The sequence below is a fragment of the Triticum aestivum genome, chromosome 7D (assembly GCF_018294505.1).
Source record: "Triticum aestivum cultivar Chinese Spring chromosome 7D, IWGSC CS RefSeq v2.1, whole genome shotgun sequence".
Taxonomy (NCBI): Eukaryota; Viridiplantae; Streptophyta; class Magnoliopsida; order Poales; family Poaceae; genus Triticum; species Triticum aestivum.
Window position 1 is genome coordinate 87,212,785 of NC_057814.1, and position 26,468 is coordinate 87,239,252.

Below are 26,468 nucleotides of genomic sequence, written 5' to 3' on the forward strand. Positions count from 1 at the left end.
TAATCCTCTAAGTGATCACGTGATCCATATCAACTAAACCATGTCCGATCATCACGTGAGATGGAGTAGTTTCAATGGTGAACATCATTATGTTGATCATATCTACTATATGATTCACACTCGACCTTTCGGTCTCAGTGTTCCGAGGCCATATCTGCATATGCTAGGCTCGTCAAGTTTAACCTGAGTATTTCGCGTGTGCAACTGTTTTGCACCCGTTGTATTTGAACGTAGAGCTTATCACACCCGATCATCTTGTGGTGTCTCAGCACGAAGAACTTTCGCAATGGTGCATACTCAGGGAGAACACTTATACCTTGAAATTTAGTGAGAGATCATCTTATAATGCTACCGTCGATCTAAGCAAAATAAGATGCATAAAAGATAAACATCACATGCAATCAATATAAGTGATATGATATGGCCATCATCATCTTGTGCTTGTGATCTCCATCTCTAAAGCACCGTCATGATCACCATCATCACCGGCACGACACCTTGATCTCCATCGTAGCATCATTGTCGTCTCGCCAACTTATGCTTCTACGACTATCACTACCGCTTAGTGATAAAGTAAAGCATTACAGGGCGATTGCATTGCATACAATAAAGCGACAACCATATGGCTCCTACCAGTTGCCGATAACTCGGTTACAAAACATGATCATCTCATACAATAAAATTTAGCATCATGTCTTGACCATATCACATCACAACATGCCCTGCAAAAACAAGTTAGACGTCCTCTACTTTGTTGTTGCAAGTTTTACGTGGCTGCTACGGGCTGAGCAAAAACCGTTCTTACCTACGCATCAAAACCACAACGATAGTTCGTCAAGTTAGTGCTGTTTTAACCTTCTCAAGGACCGGGCGTACCACACTCGGTTCAAATAAAGTTGGAGAAACTGACACCCGCCAGCCACCTGTGTGCAAAGCATGTCGGTAGAACCAGTCTCGCGTAAGCGTACGCGTAATGTCGGTCCGGGCCGCTTTATCCAACAATACCGCCGAACCAAAGTATGACATGCTGGTAAGCAGTATGACTTGTATCGCCCACAACTCACTTGTGTTCTACTCGTGCATATAACATCTACGCATTAAACCTGGCTCGGATGCCACTGTTGGGGAACGTAGTAATTTCAAAAAAAATTCTACGCACACACAGGATCATGGTGATGCATAGCAACGAGAGGGGAGAGTGTGTCCACGTACCCTCGTAGACCGAAAGCTGAAGCGTTAGCACAACGCAGTTGATGTAGTCGTACGTCTTCATGATCCGACCGATCCAAGTACCGAACGTACGACACCTCCGAGTTAGCACACATTCAGCTCGATGACGTCCCGCAAACTCCAATCCAGTAGAGCTTCACGGGACAGTTCCATCAACACGACGGCGTGATGACGGTGATGATGTTGCTACCGACGCAGGGCTTCGCCTAAGCACCGCTACGATATGATCGAGGTGGAATATGGTGGAGGGGAGCACCGCACACAGCTAAGAGATCAAGATATCAATTGTTGTGTCTAGAGGTGCCCCTCTGCCCCCGTATATAAAGGAGGGAGGGAGAGGCTGGCCCTAGAGGGGGCGCGCCAAGTGTGGGGAGTCCTACTAGGACTCCCAAGTCCTAGTAGGATTCCCCTTTCCTTTCCGGAGTAGGAGAGAAGGAAAGAGGGGGAGAGGGAGAAGGAAAAGGGGGCTGCATGTCCAATTCGGACCAGAGGGGGGGCGTGCGCCTCCTTCCTTTTGGCCTCTCTCCTCTATTCCTGTATGGCCCAATAAGGCCCAATACTTCTCCCGGTGAATTCCCGTAACTCCCCGGTACTCCGAAAATACCCGAATCACTCGGAACCTTTCCGATGTCCGAATATAGTCGCCAATATATCGATCTTTACATCTCGACCATTTCGAGACTCCTCGTCATGTCCCCGATCACATCCGGGACTCCGAACTACCTAAGGTACATCAAATCACATAAACTCATAATGCAATCGTCACCGAAACTTTAAGCGTGCAGACCCTACGGGTCCGAGAACTATGTAGACATGACCGAGACACGTCTCCGGCCAATAACCAATAGCGGAACCTGGATGCTCATATTGGCTCCCACATATTCTACGAAGATCTTTATCGGTCAAACCGCATAACAACATATGTTTGTTCCCTTTGTCATCGGTATGTTACTTGCCCGAGATTCGATCGTCAGTATCTCAATACCTAGTTCAATCTCGTTACCGGCAAGTCTCTTTACTCGTTCCGTAATACATCATCCCGCAACTAACTCATTAGTTGCAATGCTTGCAAGGCTTATAGTGATGTGCATTACCGAGTGGGCCCAGAGATACCTCTCCGACAATCGGAGTGAGAAATCCTAATCTCGAAATACGCCAACCCAACAAGTACCTTCGGAGACACCTGTAGAGCACCTTTATAATCACCCAGTTACGTTGTGACGTTTGGTAGCACACAAAGTGTTCCTCCGGTAAATGGGAGTTGCATAATCTCATAGTCATAGGAACATGTATAAGTCATGAAGAAAGCAATAGCAACACACTAAACAATCAAGTGCTAAGCTAACAGAATGGGTCAAGTCAATCACATCATTCTCCTAATGATGTGATCCCGTTAATCAAATGACAACTCATGTCCATGGCTAGGAAACTCAACCATCTTTGATTAATGAGCTAGTCAAGTAGAGGCATACTAGTGACACTCTGTTTGTCTATGTATTCACACATGTATTATGTTTGCGGTTAATACAATTCTAGCATGAATAATAAACATTTATCATGAAATAAGGAAATAAATAATAACTTTATTATTGCCTCTAGGGCATATTTCCTTCAGTGCTTGGTTTGAGCGCTTCGCCTCTGTGGTGACTGCCGCTGGTTTTTCGCCCAGTGTTCATGATCCAGCATTGTTTGTCCACCTTTCTCCTCGTGGTAGGACTCTTCTTCTTCTATATGTTGATGACATGACCATCACTGGTGACGACTCTGAGTACATTGCCTTTGTCAAGTCATGTCTTAGTGAGCAGTTTCGTATGTTGGATCTTGGTCCTCTTCGCTACTTTCTTGGGATTGAGGTTTCTTCTACCTCTGATGGCTTCTTTATTTCCCAAGAAAAGTATATCCAGGATCTTCTCACTCGTGCGGCTCTTACTGATGAGCGCACGGCTGAGACTCCTATGGAGCTCAATGTTCACCTTCGTGCTTCTGATGGTGAGCCCTTGTGTGATCCGACACGTTATCGTCATCTTGTTGGGAGTCTTGTCTATCTCGCTGTCACTCGTCTAGATATCTCCTACCCTGTCCATATTCTGAGTCAGTTTGTTTCTGCTCCCACTTCGGTTCACTACAGTCACCTTCTTCGTGTTCTACGATATCTTCGTGGCACGATCTCTCACCGTCTCTTCTTTCCCCGTTCCAGCTCGCTACAGCTCCAGGCCTATTCGGATGCTACATGGGCTAGTGATCCCTCGGATCGTCGTTCACTATCTGCTTACTGTGTTTTCTTGGTGGTTCTCTCATTGCCTGGAAGACAAAGAAAAAAACTGCAGTTTCCCGTTCGAGTGCAGAGGCTGAGTTGCGAGCTATGGCTCTATTGACAGCAGAGGTGATTTGCTTACGATGGTTGCTTGAGGATTTTGGTGTTTCTATTACTACACCTACCACCCTCTTGTTAGACAGTGCGGGTGCTATCAGTATTGCGCGGGATCCTGTGAAGCATGGGCTTACCAAACATATTGGGGTTGATGCTTTCTTTGTGCGCGCTGGTGTTCAGGATCATGTTATTGCTCTTCAGTATGTGCCTTCCGAGTTACAGTTGGCGGACTTCTTCACGAAGGCCCAGACTAGAATGCAACATGGTTTTTACCTCTCCAAACTCAGTGTTGTGGATCCACCATGAGTTTGGGGGGGGGGGGGGTGTTAGAGTTATATTTATGGTGGCCTTTGGTCTTTTGCATTTTGGCCTTTGGCCTCCCACTTGTACATGTATATATGATGGTTTTAGCCTCTTGATAATACTATGTTGCATATTTCCCTAACAGCCGCCACGCCAACTAACACCACCAATATCAAGATCTCACGGGACAAACATGACTCGTGAGAAGATCACAACTCCTCTCTATCACACCGCTATGGAAATCGTTTTTGGTGGACAAATCAATTATCTCTCCCATTTCTTCTCTCAAAGAAATAGCTCTCCCGTTACAACGCACGGGCATATGTGCTAGTGGTAGCTAAAAATACTACGGGATGGAATTACAAAATTGATCTAATCTATACTATGGAACGGATCCAATCTTCGATCGGTCGGGTGCCGCGCCCCTGGAGAGAGGAGATTAATCTACCGGGGATGGCATGCTGCACATTACACTGTTCTTTTACATGTGCATGATAACTTCAGACATTTTGCTTATCTCTCTCTCTCTCTCTCTCTCTCTCTCTCTCTCTCTCTCTCTCTCTCTATCTCTTGTTTCGCTTTATTTTCAAGTTGTGTCCCCCAGCGTGCGTCTCAAATGTATAGTTGGCTTAGAAGACGGATTCAACTGTTCTCGCAGAGAATAAGAGAAGAAGACGAAGTTGGCATTACGCATCAGTACGATTTCATCAGAACTCATCAGCTAAACATTGTGCAGCAACAGAGGCACAAACTCCAGCTAATATTGATGTGACGTGCGTACAATTTCAGAGAGAATGGGAGAAACGTTGTTGATCAATGCTAGCATATGAATGAAATGACACACGACTGGTCGACAGTCTATATAGCAGCAGATATTGCTCTGCTCAAGCAGTTGTGTGAGATACAGATTGATTTCCTTAGATGGGAAAGTAATTCTACATGCAAACTGGATGTATCAAACAAAGCATAAGACATACAAGCGATATGATACCTGCGCGTCGTTCGAAAGAAGAGGAATTAACCACGTGGGGATCTAGATTTCTGGGAAATGTTGCAAAATTCCTTTCTTCCAAATAAAGAGTAGCATAGTTTTGTGTTACTGGTTACCCTTGAGAGTAGCATTATTACGTTTTTACTGATCAGATGTGTGCAATATGACCATGAAAATTTCATAAATATATTATCGCAAAGTATCATCATATTACAAAAGCATATGGGCAGCTAAGCTGGAGATAGGATAAAAAGCTGAGCATTTGGATCTAGAAAGTGAAAACCTAAGCACTTGGAGCGAGCTAACCGAAAAGTTAAATGACCAGGAGTAGAAAGCTAAGCATTGGGAATGAGCTAAGAGCGGAAAGCTAAGCATTTGGAGCGAAAAGAAAAGCATTTGGAAATACTAGAAAAGAGTAACCATTTGAAGCTAGGAGCAAAAAGGTTGGAATTTAAGCTGGCTCTTATTTGGAAACAAGAATCTGGTGTTGAATCTTTGAGTGGCACTCTAGTTTGGTGGGCATCCTGAATCACTTGATGATCCATTCGGACCACCTCTTGGAGCCTATTTGTCGTCCTTTTTCTAGTCGGCTAGAAAAGTTCCAATGACCACCTGCGAACAAAAAAATCGAAGTATTAAGACAAAGCACAAGGTTCACACTAGCAATAGATCTGTATTTCGTAAAGCTATGTCATTTTCCAAATAAGCTACATATAAAGAGAAACACATAATGATTTAAATTAATATGTATAGAATATAAATTATATGGCAGAATTTTGGTTTCACAGTTTCCCAAATGTAGGAAGCACGTATAGCTGTTAACTACTTCAACAAACAGAGCACGATGTAGGGGGGGCTATTAACAAACTATGATATAAAGATCTTTATCTTGTAGAAACGTTACTCCCAGTGAAAGATGGTAACCTGAATAGATGATGCTGCAATCAAAGGTCCTGCTGACCCACCGCCGAAGACACGGCCATCGGGACTGGCAAACGAAATACCCAATCCACCCTTTCGAGTGCTCAGTCCATTAGTTTTCGATGGCACATACAAGCCAGACAAAGAGATGATGTGAAAACAACCCTGCACATTGAGTGCACATAATTAGATATTGTTCAGATTTGGAAACATATCTAGAGGTCAAACAACAACATTTCCCTTACAGAAAACCAGAACTACAAAACGGTGTGTTTTGATTGTGATATGCTGGTAATGAAAATAATTATTAAAATATCTAACTACTAGCCCACATTTCATTTTTCCTTATTGTTCCGTAGTTTGGGTGGACCTTAAATACATTTCTAAAGCACACAAGCAAAAAGGGATTTCTAATGGATAGTTTCCAAGCTAACACTAGTAGAAAACATGGCTTTCGTTCGGGCCTGGCCAGCCCATTAGTCCCGGTTCCGCATGAACCGGGACCCATGGGGTGCATTAGTCCCGGTTCGTGAGCCCAGGGGGCCGGCCGGGCCACGTGGGCCACTGGTCCCGGCTCGTCTGGACCTTTTGGTCCCGGTTCAACGCACGAACCGGGACCAATGCGCCTCGCCCCTGGCCCATGACCATTAGTCCCGGTTTGTGCCATAAACCAGGACTAAAGGGTTGGTCAAGTTTAGTCCCACCTCGCCAACCGAAGGGCGCTCACACCGGTTTATAAGCCCATCCCTCTCTGCCTTGTTGAGCTCCTCCCAAAATGAAAATAGATGCCCTTATACAGGGAATTTGACCTAAATTCATAGTGAGTTTCTCTGAAATTCATAGAAATTTATTATGAATTTAGGTTGAATTTTCTCTATAGGCGCATCTATGCTCATTTTTTTATGTTGGGGTTGGCGATCCTTACATACTTTTTGTGTGTTGAATATGCACCATTCAAAATCAGTCTCTGCTTTGAATGGTTCATCTTGAACACACAAAAAGTCAGGAGTTCATATAAGTTCAAGAAAATGAAATCCCTTTGTAACAGATGAGTTTTCGTCCGAAACCCTGATACTTCGAAAGAGATTGTCCATTTTGTTCACGAAGTGCATCCACCTTTTGCCGGGACCCTCTCAACTTTCTTGCACATGCTATGTGGATGAAATGAGGATACCATGCCAACTTTCATCCTTTTCAGAGTTCATTTGAAATGTTTTTCAATTTTAGGGTCTTATAGCTCAAAATAATTACTAAATGCATGAAAAATAACAAATGAAGTCAGAAAGGATTAAAAATGATGATGTGGCCTTGAATGGTGCATTTTGAACACACAAAAAGTCAGTAGTTCAAATAAGTTTTAAAAAATGAAATCTCTTTGTAACAGACGAGTTTCCGTATGAAATCCTGATACTTTGAAAGAGATTGTCCGTTTTGTACACGAAGTGCATCCAGTTTTTGCCGTAACCCTCTCAACTTTCTTGCACATGCTATGTGGATGAAATGATGATACCATGCCAACTTTCAACCTTTTCAGAGTTCATTTGAAATGCTTTTCAATTTTATGGTCTTATAGCTCAAAATAATTAGTAAATGCATGAAAAATAACAAATGAAGTCAGAAAGGATTGAAAAATGATGATGTGGAGTCATCGGAGCGTTCGACAGAGCAACTTCTTCCTTTGATTGATTTCCACCTAGGCCGAAAGGCCATTAAGATATGTTTGGCCCACTTAGCATATTTAGATGGGCTATTGGTTGGGCTTTGACCCGATTCCGTGGGAGCTCGTCACTAGTAGAAAAAGGGTCAAATGTGAAGCACATTAGTGCCGGTTTGATTTTGAGCCGGCACTAATGTGTCCATTAGTGCCGGTTCCAACGGCTAGGTGGGAGGAGCTCTTTAGTACCGGTTTCTGGCGAACCTTTAGCACCGGTTCGTGCCATGAACCGGTACTAATGAGGCTGTGGCCCCACGAGCACCTTTAGTACCGGTTCGTGGCACGAACCGGTACTAGAGTTTCTTACTAAGCTGTTTTTTAGTCCCACCTCGCGAAGAGAGAGGCACTAGGAGCGGTTTATAAGCCCTGAGTGCAGAGACGATGAAGAAGAGGTGCAATGCTCACCTTCACGTTGCTTAGCTTCAAGCCTTGAGGAATAAGGTAGATTGCATGGAGCTATGTGCAGTGCAGTCTACACTATTCTGAAAGGCTTGAAGCTAATTAACGAGCAGTGTGCCTCTTTTTTATTTTTAATAACTTATTACAACTCCGGACTTCTTGTGTTACGGCAAAAACTGGACGCACTTCGTGTACAAACTGGACAATCTCTTTCTGAGTATCAGGGCTTCGGACGAGAACTCATCTGTTACACCGGCACTTCATGTTTTTTAAACTTATTTGAACTCCAGCCTATTTTTGCGTTCACTATGCATCATTCAAAGCGACGTCATCAATTTCCAACACGTTCTGACATCATTTGCTGTTTTCAGTCATTTACCGATTTGTTTAGAGAGCTAAATGACGGTGAAATTGAAAATCACTACAAAATGAACTATGAAAATGTTGGAACTTGGCATGGTATCATCATTTGACCCGCATAGCATGTGCAAAAGAGTAGAGAGGGTCACGGCGAAAACTGGACGCACCTCGTGTACAAACTGGACAATCTCTTTCGGAGTATCAGGGTTTCGGACGAGAATTCATCTGTTACACCGGCACTTTAATGTTTTTTAAACTTATTTGAAGTCCAGCCTATTTTTGCGTTCAGTATGCATCATTCAAAGAGACATCATCAATTTCCAACACGTTCTGACATTATTTGCTGTTTTCAGCCATTTACTGATTTGTTTAGAGAGCTAAATGACGGTGAAATTGAAAATCACTACAAAATGAACTCTGAAAATGTTGGAACTTGGCATGGTATCATCATTTCACCCGCATAGCATGTGCAAAAGAGTAGAGAGGGTCACGTCGAAAACTGGACGCACCTCGTGTACAAACTAGAGTTCATTTGAAATGCTTTTCAATTTTAGGGTCTTATAGCTCAAAATAATTAGTAAATGCATGAAAAATAACAAATGAAGTCAGAAAGGATTGAAAAATGATGATATGGCTTTGAATGGTGCATTTTGAACACACAAAAAGTCAGGAGTTCAAATAAGTTTTAAAAAATGAAATCCCTTTGTAACAGACGAGTTTCCGTATGAAATCCTGATACTTTGAAAGAGATTGTCCGTTTTGTACACGAAGTGCATCCAGTTTTTGCTGTAACCCTCTCAACTTTCTTGCACATGCTATGTGGATGAAACGATGATACCATGCCAACTTTCAACATTTTCAGAGTTCATTTGAATGCTTTTCAATTTTAGGGTCTTATAGCTCAAAATAATTAGTAATGCATGAAAAATAACAAATGAAGTCAGAAAGGATTGAAAAATGATGATGTGGCTTTGAATGGTGCATTTTGAACACACAAAAAGTCAGGAGTTCAAATAAGTTAAAAAAATGAAATCCCTTTGTAACAGACGAGTTTCCGTATGAAATCCTGATACTTCGAAAGAGATTGTCTATTTTGTACACGAAGTGCATCCACCTTTTGCCGGGACCCTCTCAACTTTCTTGCACATGCTATGTGGATGAAATGATGATACCATGCCAACTTTCATCCTTTTCAGAGTTCATTTGAAATGTTTTTCAATTTTAGGGTCTTATAGCTCAAAATAATTAGTAAATGCATGAAAAATAACAAATGAAGTCAGAAAGGATTGAAAAATGATGATGTGGCTTTGAATGGTGCATTTTGAACACACAAAAAGTCAGGAGTTCAAATAAGTTTTACAAAATGAAATCCCTTAGTAACAGACGAGTTTCCGTATGAAATCCTGATACTTTGAAAGAGATTGTCCGTTTTGTACACGAAGTGCATCCAGTTTTTGCCGTAACCCTCTCAACTTTCTTGCACATGCTATGTGGATGAAATGATGATACCATGCCAACTTTCAAAATTTTCAGAGTTCATTTGAAATGCTTTTCAATTTTAGGGTCTTATAGCTCAAAATATTTAGTAAATGCATAAAATAACAAATGAAGTCAGAAAGGATTGAAAAATGATGATGTGGCTTTAAATGGTGCATTTTGGACACACAAAAAGTCAGGAGTTCAAATAAGTTTTAAAAAATGAAATCCCTTTGTAACAGACGAGTTTCCGTATGAAATCCTGATACTTTGAAAAAGATTGTCCATTTTGTACACGAAGTGCATCCAGTTTTTGCCGTAACCCTCTCAACTTTCTTGCACATGCTATGTGGATGAAACGATGATACCATGCCAACTTTCAACCTTTTTAGAGTTCATTTGAAATGCGTTTCAATTTTAGGGTCTTATAGCTCAAAATAATTATTAAATGCATGAAAAATAACAAATGAAGTCAGAAAGGATTGAAAAATGATGATGTGGCTTTGAATGGTGCATTTTGAACACACAAAAAGTCTGGAGTTCAAATAAGTTTTAAAAAATGAAATCCCTTTGTAACAGACGAGTTTCCGTATGAAATCCTGATACTTTGAAAGAGATTGTCCCTTTTGTACACGAAGTGCATCTAGTTTTTGCCGTAACCCTCTCAACTTTCTTGCACATGCTATGTGGATGAAATGATGATACCATGCCAACTTTCAACCTTTTCAGAGTTCATTTGAAATGCTTTTCAATTTTAGGGTCTTATAGCTCAAAATAATTAGTAAATGCATGAAAAATGGTGCATGAAAAATAACAAATAAAATAAATAAGTAATTAGATACAAAATAATATAAACTTTATTAAAATATATAAGTAGAAACAAAATAAGATAAACTTTAATAAAATTTATGAAACAAAAATTGAAAAGTATTTTCTTTTCAAAACATTATAAGAAACCTGTAGTATTATTGAAACTAAAATCATATAAAATTGATGCAACTAAAATTATCGAAGTATTTTTTGTTCAAAATCATTAAAAGCAAAAAGAATTTTCATAAAAAACTTTTTTGATTGAAACTTTAATAGCAAAAAGAATTATCATAAAGTAAAATAAATAAGTAATTAGAAACAAAACAAAATAAAATAAATAAGTATTTTGTTGTAAGTAGAAACAAAATAAAATAAATAAAGCAAAAAAGAAAACAAAATAACTGGGAAAAAATAAAAAAATGCCACCTACTGGGCCACCACGGCCTGAATACGACTAGAAACCCATCCATGGCCAGGATTAAGACCCGCAGAAGGCCCAGCAGGCCCACAGGCATAGTAGTGCAAGATTAGGCCCAGAGGCCTGCAGTTCAGAGGAGTTCAATGGAGATGGCGGGGCAGGGCTTATAAACAGGTCATGCCGCTCCTCGGCTAGCGAGGTGGGACTAAACATCCCACCGCACCGCGGCTTTGGCAGGCGCAGGACATTGGTCTCGGTTGGTGGCACGAACCGGGACCAATGACCCCTTTGGTCCCGGTTCGTGGCACTAACCGGTACCAATGACCCTTTTGGTCCCGGTTCGTGGCACTAACCGGTACCAATGCCCCCCTTTAGTCAGAGGGCACCAACCGGGACCAAAGAGGGGCATTTGTCCCGGTCCGTGACAACAACCGGGACTAAAGCTTCATGTATATAAGGAACACTTGTGAAAATTTTGGTTTGCATCTTGTAGTTCGGCCCCGACGACGCGCGCGGAGAGGACGCCGCCAGGCTGCCGGACGCCGTCGCCGTCGCCCTCGCCCCGGAGCCCACGCCGACGCCGTCGCCGTCCGCCGCCCCGCCGTCGCCGTCGTCCCCGCCCCGGAGCCCACGCCGACGTCGTCCGCCGCCCCCGCCGTCGTCGTCCGCCGCCAACGCCGTCGCTGTCGCCCGTGCCCTGCTCCGCGCGCCCGGTCGGATCCTCTGCATGCCGACGCCGTCCGCTGCCCCCACCGTCGCCGTCGTTGACGCCGTCGCCGCCCCCGCCGTCGCCCTAGCCGGCCGGCCCCGCTGTGAGCCGCCGCCGCCCCGAATCTTTTTTTCATTTTTTTTGTATATGTATTTTTTCCATGTATATATACTAGTAAGTGTTTAATAAAATTAGTTAGATTAGTTGAATTAGATGTTTTTCCATGTATTTTAGATTAGTTGAATTAGATGTTTTTTTGTCAATTTATGTATATATATGTGCATATTTAGAAAAAAATGTGTTGAACTAGTTAAATATAATAGAACTAGTTAAACAAGTTTATTTTTAGTAAGTGCTTAGTAGTTGAACTAGTTGATTTAATAAAACTATTTTATTTTACTATAGAAGTAGTTTATTTTAGTAAGTACTACTTTATTTTATTTATAGTAAGTGCTTAATTAGTAGTTGAACTAGTTGATTTAATAAAACTACTTTATTTTACTATATATAGAAGTAGTTTATTTTTAGTAAGAACTACTTTATTTTATTTATTTATAGTAAGTGCTTAGTAGTTGAACTACTTTATTTTAGCAAGAAAATTAATAGAACTAGTTTATTTTTTTAGTTCAAGCAATTAATCCCGCATCGACGTCGACGATGCCTATCCCGCATCCTCGTCGTCGACTCGGCGGAGGAGGCCGGCTTGATCAGAGGGGCCATGTCCGGGACTGGGCTCCGCCGGGCTGGTTTTGGGAGGTGCTACCTTCCGGTGGGCGTAGGTTGGTGAGGAGCCAACCCGTCGTTGACCCGATCCTTGTTTGGTGGCGGTCGCGTGGGCCAGTGACGGTGCCGAGGCTTCCGGACACCGCGGAGGTGGTACGTCACCGTGTCAGCAAGGAGGACCAGCACGTCCGTCGCTACATGGTTGCGTTGGAGGGCAGGTTCGACTATACCTGGCAGGTTCTTCAGGGATCTCACTGGAGCTATGATCCTGTGATGGTTCCGTCCCTTTGGGTGTCCACCGCCCGCGCCGATACCCGTCGGGCGCTACTGTTCTAGCTGTACTAGCGATGCTATATGTATGATAGTATTCGAGGTGTATTAGTGATAATATTCGACGATGTACGGACGCATGGAGATGATGTAGTTTTGCTTATAATTGAATGCATCCTAATTTGAATACTACTTTATTTTGTGATTTGATTTTGCTTATTGAATGCTCAAAGTGGAAAACTACTCCTACTTTAAATGCTAAAATTGGAGAGCACTATGCAAGGCGTATGCATATGATTAGTTGATAGCTTATAGGGTTTTTGTTTTTGCAGTAATCTAGGAGCCCCCGGCCCCTCCATCATCCCCGCCGTCGTCCCCGTCACCGCCCCCTCCGACATCGAGGTGAGACTAGCCAAATCCTCTTTTAGAAAGATAATTAAACGATATTTCGGGTTGACTGTAAGTCTGTCGAGTCTCCACCATATATGAGAGGACGAAGAATCCCGACTGTTGTTGTGGGGGTAGCTTCTCCTTCGTTACCGTGTGCTAGACAATTTGGTGTAATGCACTCGAGAACGAAAGGAGGAGCTACCATACCATCACCGACGGTCGCAAATGTCAGAGAGGAATCAGTGAGGGAGAGTTCCACCATATATATATGAGAGGACGAAGAATCCCGACTATTGTCGTGGGGGTCGCTTCTCCTTTGTTCCCGTGTGCTAGACATTTTGGTGTAATGCACTCGAGGACAAATGGAGGAGCGACCATCACCAACGGTCGAATGTATACAGCACGTGAGCTGAGAGTTTTCAAGAAAAGACTCGACAAACCGATAGTCAACCCGTGATGAATAATAATGATCTAACTTAGGTTTTTAGTACATATATTTAATTGTAGACGTTTAATATTTGAATTATGAACATAGGAAATGTCGTATTCGGACGACGAAAGTCTCCCGGGGGAGTGCGACTGGTGCCACGACGACCGAGGTCAGTGCGACAGGCCTCTGGACGAAGATCGGCGCTTCAGTATTAAGCTGGAGGAGACCTTCGATGTTGAAACGGTACGCAACGACGACAAGTGTTATTTTTTCGTAATTAAGCACGACTTCAACTATTTCAACGTGTACTTTTCATCTTTTACAATTCGGCTAGCTTATCCCACGCCATGCAAGACGCTACGTCTTGGAGAGGATGGGTTTTGAAGACCATGAAAGTATGGAAAGAAAGAAAATTCACCTAAGGACCCATCATGATATAGATTTTGAAGTAAATCTGTATAATTCTGAGAGCGTAACCCATTTTGGTTGCAAAAATTGGGAAGCACTTTGCAAGATGTATGGTTTTGATGAGGGTATGCTTGTCACCATGGATCTTGGTGATCCTGGCATCGAGCAAGACAATATGGACATTTGGGTCCTTGTTGATACACCTCCAATTCTACCGCTATGTGAGTTTCTCAAACATAGTTATTAGCTCATTTATATTGTTCATTTCAAAATAGTTGACAGCTTATTTTCATTGACAGCTTATTTTGATTGTTCAAACAATGTGCGGAACATGGTAGACAGAACCTACTACCCCGATGGCTCTGAGTTAACTTATAAGGAGAAAACTCATCTGGTCGGATTTTGTACTGATCTTGAGAATTACAATATCTATTGTAAAACTCCTCCACGTTATGGTCAATACGTGCCACTAGTGCACGTGTTGAACTACGGTAACTACTATGGAGATACCCTGATAAGATTTCTTACTATTACGGCATCCGTGCATCTTTTGCATACTTCTAAAACTAGTACATCATTGCTAACAATGAAGTTATTACTATGTTTTTCAACAGATAATCCCAGAGGATTGTGCGCCTCATTTGATGTATCAGAATGGTAGGCTTGATGTTTTGAACATACAACCAGGTCATCCTACGAATCTCAACTGTCCATACCGGATTTCTAAAAGAAGTGGAGACATGCAAATCAAAGAATGGAAAAAATGTATGGACAGTCGCAAGGAGGTTCTTGGAAGCAAAAGGAAGCGAAGCGCAAAAATTGGAGACAGGATGATCTCCATTCTCCATAATGGAGAGTCAGGGTCTATATTGTTTTATGCTATTTTACCTTAAAGAGGGTATTTCGGTCCTACCTAATATTGATGATCATGTGCTAAGAACAATTAAGTAGGGTTGGTTCGATGACTATGAGGATGATGATCGTATGACTGGTTATTAATAACGAGTAGAAGTTGTATGATGATGATTAGTAGGACTTGTTATTATATATGATGATGCATGATGCGCGCATGAAGAGTTATTATATATCAGTGGGTGAAATGAACATGGATTGGATTGAAGTGAAGGCAACATGCATGTGGTGCATGTCGAAAGTAGTACAATCCAAACTTGATCAAGTTAGGATTAGTACTACTTTCGATATGCACCACATGTTGCCTTCACTTTAATCTAAGCCATGTTTAGGCATAGCAGTACGTAGCGTTGGTAAACCAAGCACGGAGATATAAGAGAGGACACTTCTCTCTAATAGCTACCTAATAACAACCTAAATTAACCCCCAAAACCCCTAAATCAGCCCCTTAAAAAAACAAAAACCTCAGCTCCAGTCAGATGCTGACGCGTGGATGCCTATTGGTCCCGGTTGGTGTCACCAACCGGGACCAAAGGCCCCCCGGCCTGGGCTGGCCGCAGCGGCCACGTGGAGGCTCATCTGTCTCGGTTCGTGTAAGAACCGGGACTAAAGGGTTAGGGCATTAGTAACGACCCTTTAGTCCCGGTTCAAAAACCGGGACAAAAGGCCCTTACCAACCGGGTCAATAGGCCCTTTTTCTACTAGTGTAAAACAATGGAGCGAACCTGATAAACGACTCTTTCATGAGGAGAATTTTCCTGCCGCAGTGTCACATTGCGCACAACACCATTGGCACAGAAGATATGAACTGCCAACCCATTCCCACAATAGGAAAGGACTTTTGTTGTTACATCCTAAAACCATGGATCCATTATTAGCATCTTTTTTAAAGGAACCGTTTCAATTAGATATTTTGATAGCTAGTATCTAGATACGATGATAAATTGTTGTTAGAGCACTGCTATGTCTCTTGGAGCATCATCAGGGTGGGACAAGTTACCTCTCCACCTTGGACTGTGATAACCTTAGGAATTAATCCAGTCGCAGCATGTCCTACAAAAAAATCCATTTCAGTTTAGAAACGTGAAATGTACTTAATGTTGGCAAACTGAATATAACATTGGTCTGAACTAAACTAACATGTAACATCCTACAAATATAATTTCAAAGCTCCGGTTATACTTCTGGAGGGAATAAAAACACAATATGAATGATTGCAATGAAATAACACCTATACGGTATTTTAATATTTTTAATACATCCATAAAAAAGCTCTGTTTTATGACAAACATGTGGCTACCCTTACTACTTGCCATGATGGCATGAGCTAAGTGCAAGCAAGAACATATACCTGCTACTGCCATCTGTCGCTGCTTCTTGCTGGCCATGGAGCTCGGCGGCCATACCCTCGTCTGCTTGACTGGATGTGTTCCATGCTCTACAGGTGGTGGTGGTGGTAGTGGTAGCGGTGATGGCAGTGCTGGTGGCGCATGGGGGCTCCCAACGCCTAGGCGCAATCCCAACGTGGAGCTCGAGGGCAGAGCAGGTGCCAGCAAAGCAGCGGCGCCAGTAGGATATGGCGCCGGAAAGATAGTTGGCGGCAGGGTGCCATCCGTGGTGTTCTTTCGCGGGCGGCCACGCTTCCTCTTGGGTGGCTTAGAGCTCACACCCATGGCGTGCACGTGCGCAGCGCCGGCCGCGGGCCCCGACGGGCGTGGTGCGGAGTAGGAAGCTCCACCTTGGTGGCCAGCGGTCAGGCGGGCGCCAACGATGGGTTGTAGCTGAGGCTGGAGTGGGCTCCTGCTCATGCCTGCGCCATACTTCGTCTCACCCGCTCCAGACGACATGGCTCCTTTCATTTCGCCTCAGAAGAACGACACCAACACAAACACACAAGCAAACAAACAGAAAGCTCCACTCCGAGTGACCGTGCAAACTACTCCATCCCTAAAACATGAGAAATACTAGTGATTAAAACAACAAATAGCCTCCAGATTCCGCATGTATTTCCATGAACTACTCAAAAATTGAACAAACCTACGCAAGAAGATTAACTTCAAAGATTTTCTTTTTAAATTGAAGTCTACAACAAAAGAAGAGCCACAAGAGGACGAGGACAAAAGAATATGCATAATCCCATTGCTTATATAGGGGGGGGGGGGGGGGGGGGGGGGGGGAGGGATGAGTTTTCAAGGAGGACCCTACAAAGACATAGAATTCACATGAACTACTCACAATAATCTTTCGTTACTTTTGTGGTCTTGACATTACATTTTATGATTATCATGTTCTGAGAAGATATTTTGTTTTCGATCTATTACGTGGTATTTTATTTTCCGGATGCCTACATATGTATCAACTAGGTGTATCCTTAGTAAATTTTCGAATTTTCTTGAGTGTTTATCTTGGATGTGTTCTGATGATGTGCTTTTTTTTCTGCCTAATTTTTCCCCATTTAACGTGTGCCATTTTTTATATTTATAATCACTTTATTTTCATTTTTGGCATGTTTGGATTTTAGTTATTGTCACACCATCTTTGGATTATTTTTCTTTCTATTTTCACTTTTTCTTATGTCATATTCGGATTTTTATTTATTCATATTTCATCTTTGGACCTTTCATTTGATGTTATTACATTCATGGAATTTCATGTAATGTTATGGCATTTTGGAATTCATCTAATGATATGCCATTTATAAATTTTCATTTAATGATAATGCCATTTATAAATTTTATTTAATGTTATGCCATCTTTGGGATTCATTTAATGACATTCCATTTATAAATTTCATTTCATGCTATGTGATCTTTGGAATTTCATTTAATATTATGATTTATTTGGATTTTAATTATTGTCGGGCCATCTTTGGAAAAATATTAAATTGTTATTGTTGTGCCATATTTGGATTTTATTTATTGATATGCCATATTTTGTTTTTCCACTTAATGTTATGCCATCTATGGAATTTCATTCAATGTTGTGCCATCTATGGATTTCATTTATTGTTATGCCATATTTGGAATTCATTTCATGATATGCCATTTATAAATTTTAATTTAATGTTCTACCATCTTTGGAATTTCATTAATATTATGCCATGTTTGATTTTTATCTACTATTATCTCATCTTAGGATTTTCATTTAATTTCATATAGTCTTTTTTTGCGGGTGAATGTCATATTGTCTTTTGGTTTTCACTTCTTACGATCCCATCTTCAGATTTTCATTCAATGGTTGTGCCATCTTTGGATTTCAATGTATCCATGTTTTCAGTCTATCGAGCTTTTCAAATGAATCATCTTTGGATATACAATGGGTATGGGTAGGTTGGAGTGGTTTGGTAAAGTCGGCACTCGCGCCAATGTTAGAGATGAGATGGTTTGGGTTACAAATGATCAGATTTTTTCATAGTAATTGCATCTTCGTTGACTAAAATACACGGTATTGGTAAGACGACACTAAAAATTGCAAAACAGGCTAGGAGAACACAAGTGTAGCAGAAATTTTGCAGGAAAAACTCCAAGGAAAAATACAGTTAGGGGCCTAGGGTCCTTTCACACACCAAATCTTGGTCTTTGTTGAGGTGCTCACTGGAAGAGAAGCGAAGCCTCCACCATTGCCAAAATTAGGGAAGTACCATCACCAATGAGGCTTTGAGAGACCAAGAATAGGCACACCACAAGAAATTATGCACATGTCACTATGACACACTTGTTGGGAAACAACCCATATTAACCTGGATCAGGACCCACTGCATCTCATGGATGATATAGTGGAATATTACTAGATCCATCTTCTTTAAACCACCACCCCTATCCAAATACATGATTGTTTTTTTCACTTGCTAGACTCTTAGAGGCAAAAAAATCCATTAACAAATGGAAAAAAATCTCGTTGCCCGGAGTAGACGATGAGCCGAGGAGGCAATCAGATCTTCAACATCTATGATACGGAAGAACCAAGGCAAAATTATCAGACACCCTAATTGCTTCCATGCTACAACACAAAACCTAATTATTCCTCCCTATATTTGCAAGAAGAGATATATGGTCCCCCCTCCTTCGGTCGCCACAAGGTCAATGCTAGGGATAGAACCAGTATCTCGGTGGAATTCACCAAGGGGTCTATTCCTTATCAAATTTTCTCTAGGGAGCAAAAGAGTGAACCCGGGTTTTCATGACTAGAAATGGATGAAGGACGGCACGACATGATCTCACCCAATGGATCGCAGGTGCAATTGGTTGTATCGTCAACATCGACATTCCAAGTTTTAAAATATTGAAAACAATGGACGGAAACCCATAAAATGCAAGAATTAGATTTGGTATGTTTTCTAGTGCTCTAGAAAACCCTCTATGATAGAACTATTTCACTTATTCATCATGCTCCAATTTACTCTTGAACACCTCTATGAAAGGCCATCACAATAAAGATTGTATGAACACAAAGATGAAAAAAAATAGGAGAGAACTCACCGAGTTTGTGGTTGTTAAAGAGACTAGAGGCAGCGTCCTTTAACTCCATAATATGTTCATCATTGATCTGATCCGCCATGGGATTGACCATCTTAGACTCAAATACATAATCATCACCAAGTTGATCCTCCATGAACTCATTAATCAGATCTCCGCGACTATCTGCCATGTGGTTGTCCACCCTGTGCTCGCAACCATGGTTGTAGGTTGGCCTACTTTGCACTAACATAATAAACTAAGAGAGTGGGTCCTCTGAAAATTCGATGAAGAAGTGACTTCACTACAACTTTGATAGCAGTCAAGGTCATGTCATGGATAGGCACGAGATGGAGGTATTACATAGAGAAGGAAAAGTTTGTGATGAGGCTTGAGGGGAGAGGCTAGGTTTGACGAAGCATCGAGGGATAAGGGGCGAGGCTTTTTATAGTGCTTGGTATGCGGTGGTGTCAATTAATTAGAAATACTAAATATATGACACGGTCCTATGGTTGTAAGGCGGAATCCAACACGAGTTTTGTGTCGACTCCCCAATGGGTAGTTGGGTCTGACATTGCGTCATGTGCGTGATAAGTTTCACGGCTGTTGGTAATATACCAATTTGGGCCCTTCCTCACAGCACTCACGGCCCAAGCAAGTCAACCGAACTCATGATCCAGTTCCTCGAGGAGTCCTGGCCCAAAAATATAAATGACCAAAAGAACTACCTTTGAAGACCATCAATAAAGGAGAAACCAAGGCGTGCCAAGCCAAGAGATCATAAGAGGAAGGTAAGGACCAATCGAATGAAGGTGAAGTCGTATCCGACTAGGATACACAAGGGAGGAAGGCGTCCGAACCGACCCAGGGATGGGTATAAAACACCAGAGTGCCAAGACTAGGAGGGACAACTTCTACTTTTACATCCAAGAGGATGGAGTCGAAGGCCTAGTTTAGACCCAGATTAGAACCAATCTTGGACACACCCCGTCGAATCGGCCACCAAAATTTCTAGTGACTTAGTGCACAAGTTGTTGGACCCCCACATTATACTCGTTGATATCTACAATTCCAAACAAGAAGGACTAGGGTTGTTACTTGAGACGTCTCCAATGTATCTACAATTTTTTATTGTTTCATGCTATTATATTATCAATCTTGTATACTTTATATGCCATTTTATATCATTTTGGGAACAAACCTATTAACTCAGTGCCCAGTGATAAGAGGAAGCGAGGAAGACTAGCATCGGGTGAGGGACACCTTGCACTATGCTTTGGGCAACTTTCCTTGCAAGTATTTGGGCATCCCTCTGGCAATCAAGCAGCTCAAGCGGGGAGACTGGCAGCCCTTAATCGACCAGGCAAGGAAGTTCATACCAGCCTGGCAAAGAGGACTCATCCAAAGGCCAGGCCGTTTGGTGCTGGTTAAGTCAGTGGTTGCGGCGAGACCTATACATCAGCTAATGGTTCTCAATGCACCATACTGGGTTTTTGAGGAGATTGATGCATGGATGAGATCCTTCTTTTGGGCAGGAAAGGACAAAGTGAATGGAGGGCAATGCCTCGTCGCTTGGAGTATGATCTGTCGTCCAACGTGTTATGGTGGACTTGGAATCAAAAACCTCAAGATGCAGGCACTTGCTCTTAGAGTAAGGTGGGAGTGGTTGAGGAGGACGGACCCGGAGAGGCCGTGGCAGGGCATCCTATTCTTGATTGATGCTGATGCTCGGGAGGTGTTCAATAGCTTGGTGCACATCACAGTCGGCAGTGGGGAGCGAGTCCTCTTCTGGAAAGATAGATGGATCAATGGCACAACGGTGGCTGACATTGCACCGGCCATCTTGCCCTTGGTTCCGACAAGAGTGCAGAACATGAGAACTGTGTGCCAGGCTTTGACCAATGACCAATGGGAACAAGACATACTCGGCGAACCACCATTCATGGCCCTGATCCAGCTCATGCATCTTCGTGCGGCAATTGCTGGAGTCCAGAGGGACCATCTTGAGCCGGACGTCTTCACTTGGCCATGGCGATAGTTCTGGCACGTACACGGCCAGATTGGTGTACCAAAGGCTTTGTCTCGGCCTCATGAGATCGCCAACATATGAGTGCATCTGGAGGAGTGGGGCCATTCTCAAATGCAAAATCTTCGCTTGGCTGGCAACTCAATATAGGTTGTGGACTTCTGACAGGAGGGCGAGGCATGGGTTGCAGGACGACACAGCTACCTGCTTTCTATGTCTCCAAGAGGAAGACACCGTCGATCACATTCTGGTGCATTGTAGCCACGCTAAGGAAGTTTGGCACCTCTGCTTTACCAAGGTTGGAATCGGCGTACCCTACCCGAACCAAACTGATACCTTTACCTTTTGGTGGCTTCTGGCGAGGAAGAGCGTTATTGCAAAGCATAGGAGAGGATTTGACACGCTGGTCATAGCCACAGCTTGGTCCATTTGGAAACAACGCAATGCGCGGGTGTTCGGTCGCTTTGGGCAGCAAAGGACACCTCAACTCTTGGTGGACCAAATCATAGCGGAGTTGAAGGATTGGAAAACCGCGGGAGTTGGTAGATTAGAACCTTTTGTGAGAGAGTAGTTTAGGTAATTCTGTGTGGTGTTGGTGTCACTAGCCGGTTGTTCGCACCCGTGTCTAGACTCTTGTAATTATGTTGCTCCCTTCTATAAAAACTAGCGGGGTCACCCGCGCATTTGCGCGGCTAGGTTTAGTAGTGTTGTTTTGTTTCTGTTTCCTCATATACGATTACAATTTGACATTAGTAGGATGTTAGGTATTACAATTATAGCCGGAATACATATTGAGAAAAAAAAAAGTTATTCAGATTGTTTACTATCTAGTCATTTGTGTCCATAGATTTTAATTTTACTTAGGTCACCACTACACAACATATGATGTACCATTCAAATTATAGGAAATCGTTGCAGACGATATGGATATCTTCAGGAAAAGTATCTGGAATTTGGTGGGAGTACCTCTTTTCATTGAGTGTACATATTAGTTAGCTTATAAGGCATGTTTCTTCATGCACAAAGCTACATTTTCTTGATTTTTATCTTCCACTTCTCTACATTTGTTAGTGTCTAGCTTCAAACAATAGTTTGCAGAGAAAATTTACATCGAGAATAACATCGAAACTTTGATACTTTGTAGATTAAAAGGTCTAAGACAATGTATGATTCACCATGCACACAATTAGAGTATCATAATGTTTTCTATTTTTCTCTTCTAAATCTCTGAATCCATTGGTGTCTATATTTCTATCAACGCCCTCTTTAGAAATTTAACGCTAACAACGATATCTAAACATTGTTCGAAATCTTTTTTATTTTCTCCTTCTTTGTGCTCCATATTCGTTTTATTGCAGTTGCGAATCTTGCTTTGTGAATACTCTTGCCTCAAAATGCTTCCACGTATGTTGATTTTTTTTGTGAGAGATGCGCATCTTGATTTTATCTATCATCATTTATATTTCTGGGCCATCTAAGGCATTATAATTTTATCTATCATCAGTTATATTTATTGTCCATCTAAGGCATTCACCAAAATAGCTAAATATTCTCACACATTCCATCTCGCTAATTTCTTGCTAATTGTGCTTATCTGGGAATATACCCAGATTAAAATACTTATCAGGCTGGCCATGCTCTGTTGCTTCCAATTTATTCCCGCACCCGCTTCATCATTTTGATTTGTGTGATAAGTTTACTGATGAAGGAATGGCATCATGTAGCTATTCTTATGATTGTACTTGTAGTAATTTGGAATTCACACAATTTCTCATAGTAATATTTGCCGACTTGTACTAAATGTACTGATGGATTTATATGCTTCTTTTAAAAATAAATATTTAAGATATAATAGAGAAGATTTGTCTTGGAAATAAAACTGTTATTCTTCGTCATACAGACTTGATATATTCAAGTAGGGTTATTTCATAGGTATTATGCTTCTATTTTTGGACTATATGTAGACTGTATATCACAACTGGATTATTATTATTATTTGTTATTATCGAATTTAAAGGTTTAAATAATATAGTTATAATGTCTTACTTTACGCTAATACAACTGCTATAGACTCTCTTGAACCTTTAGAGAAGGTGTGAGGGTGCCAAATTCCTTACCTTGTACGTAAATATTTGTAATTATTTCTAGGGACAGTATTGTGCTAGCTCGTGTGCATTAATGTGATATAGTAGTAGTTAATTACTCCAACATGGTGGATTGAGAGAAAAAAAGTAGGCTTTTGGCACTCGATACTTGCCTCCTATGCTTGACTAGTTTGTAAATTCAAATTAAAATTGATCTGGCACAAAATGTCACGCCATGTAGGCAAAAAAGGGCCCCACATGTCATAAGCGTGCTCAAAAGAGGCTTATCCGCCGATCGGTGGTTTTTGCAAAATGTTTACGAGACATGATGCAATTTGTCAAGAAACTGTAACCTAGTGTTTTCTAAAAACCTAGCCCTCAAAGTGGTGGTTTTGTGCAATTTACTCTACTTTTCAGCCATCAAATCGATCAACATGTGTCATCATGTACGTGCATACCCGATGTAATAAGCTAGCTTGGGACGTACCTAGGGCGACGTATTATCTTGTACAATCCGCTCACTGTGCCTCCACTCCCTAGGATGACGCAGGCAGAGCCAAGGCACGGTGGCTACGAACGGACCTTGCCCCAGACCTCAATGGATGCTGGCATGGGGTGTAGCCGGCGCGCGTTGGCGACGACGGTCGATGTGGGCAGCCGCGGGTTGTTGATGTCACACAGACTACGTACCTCTAAAAGAGCAAACTCGAACAGGAAAATACCGCAGCCGTGACGTCCTAGGGATCCGCCGCCTCTTGGGGATCCGTGACGGCGGCGCCCTGGTGATCTGCGACGGCGGTGTCCTCCGGATCCGCGATGGCAGTGTCCTGCTGATCCGCGACGACGTCGGCGATCGGCGACGTCCTTGGAGATTGACGGCAGCGGCAGCGGCGATGCATATAATCCTAGACAAATGATCTCGCCAGGGAGAGGAGTGGCGGCGTGGGTTTTTTTTCCTTTCGAAGGCCGCGTGGTCATAGGCGTCTTCTTTTTTGAAGGCAAATCAAGGGTCGTTCTTGTTTTTGAAAGTCTAATCAAGGTATTCTTTATTTTTATAGCCAAATCAATCCGTGTCCTTGATTTTGGAAACCTAATCAAGACGATTCTTTATTTTTTATAGCCAAATCAAGATGAAATGGAGTAATTTCTTTTGGCCCAAATCAACGCGTCATTCTTTTCTAGGAGTAAATATTAAAGAAGTGGTGGCCTAAAGTTTTTTAGGGGAGTTTGGTTTTCTAATGAGAGGGAAAAAATCGAATGGAAGGGAGTGGTGGGATGTGAGGCAAAAAAAACCCGCGGGTACCGGCCTACCAACTCTCCTTTAGAGTAGAGAAAATACATTTAAATAGGAAAACAATATAAATAATTTTCACATTGTGATACGTGATTACGTGAGGGTGTGGCTTCGACGGTTGTGTTTTTTCCAAGTGAAGCCAAGTATGGGAGGGGATCGGTGGGAGAAATAAATCGGAGAGGGGGGTGATCTATTTGGAAGGTGATCTCATGTATATGGTATTATTTCTGAATTCTTAATTACAAAATATTTACATGATTAAATTGAATTGACACCGGCCAAAGCAAGCATGAATAAATGGAAGGAGTGTCGGACGAGATATTTACATGATTGAATTGAATCAACACCTGCCAAAGCAAGCATGGATAAATGGAAGGAGTGTCAGACGTGATTCGGTTTTAAGTGCTAAGAAGAAGAAAATAACGTGGGAGGGGCGGTGGGAGGTGGGACGAGAAAAAACCAGACGAAAAAAACCAGATGAAAATGGTGGGACTATTCAACCAACTCGTCCATTAAGAATAGAGAAATCAATCAGGCCACGCAAATCAATAAAAAACTGATGTTGCGTGCTTCCGTGTGTCTCTGGAAACTCAGGCTGTATTTTTCCTTGCTGTGCACGCACGCGGCCGACTTGGATACACCAGTTTAGGCCCGTTTAATTTATTTATTTTTGAAATTCAAAAGGCAGGTTCAATTCTAGTGCGCAGGTTGTCTTTCCGTGCGTGTACCATTGATGATGATATGCATAGACGTGACAACTCCTTTTGATATGTGCAAAAAAGACAAAAAAAAGTGCGTGGAACGCTATTTAAAAATACTAAAATTTGTCTTTTTGGCGGAGCCAAAATAAAAATTATTTACTCGCAAAACATTGGGCGGCGCACATATTTTGCGTAGATGTACGCGTGATATTTTTTAAAAAAATTGTTGGCATTTTGAAACCCATTTTAGAAAAGTGGGTGTAGATATACCCAGGTTCAGGTCGTCTTGACTCATTTTCAAAAATATACTTTAGCTATGTGTAAAAAATCATAATTTTCTTGATCCACCTAATAATAGTTTTATGCATAACTTATTTTGTATTTAGCAATTTAAGTTATACGTGGTGTTTGCACTAACTTTTTCATTTGTTATACTTATTTCTTATTACTGTATACCAACATACAGACATATAGTTGTTTTCTATAAATCAAAAGCTAATTTATTTATAAAGATATTTTTAGTCGAGGCCAATCAGTTTACCAAGTAGATGCTTTATGTATTTGTTATTTTAGGAAACTTACGGATATATATACATGCTGATATCAACGTGACACCTGTGCATCCACTTCCAACATTGTGGGCCCACATGCTGGCCCGACCTCGAGCATGTATTTTGACTATAAATCTTATGTATGCGTATGTTTGTAGAAAAATTGGAATTTCTTTTGTAAATAGAAAAATATTTGGTGTAAGATATAGCAATTGTTATAATATATTTTTTATCTTAGTACAATCTCTCTAACTTAGTATGAGACATTTTTTGACACTGTCATGGACTCGGAAAACATCTTATGAAAAGTTACACAGAGAATACTAAGCAATTATTCCAATATTTTCTTAATCTATATGTATCATTATTTGTCTATTCCTGTCGTAGTGATCAAATTTCCTAATTTAGTGTCGACATAATAGTTGGACATAACGATGTTATTAAAAAACGCAAATAGCTGTTTATCGCTAGACATGGTCTATATGCAGTGCATCGATATGTCCATAGGCCCGCTCATGTTTTT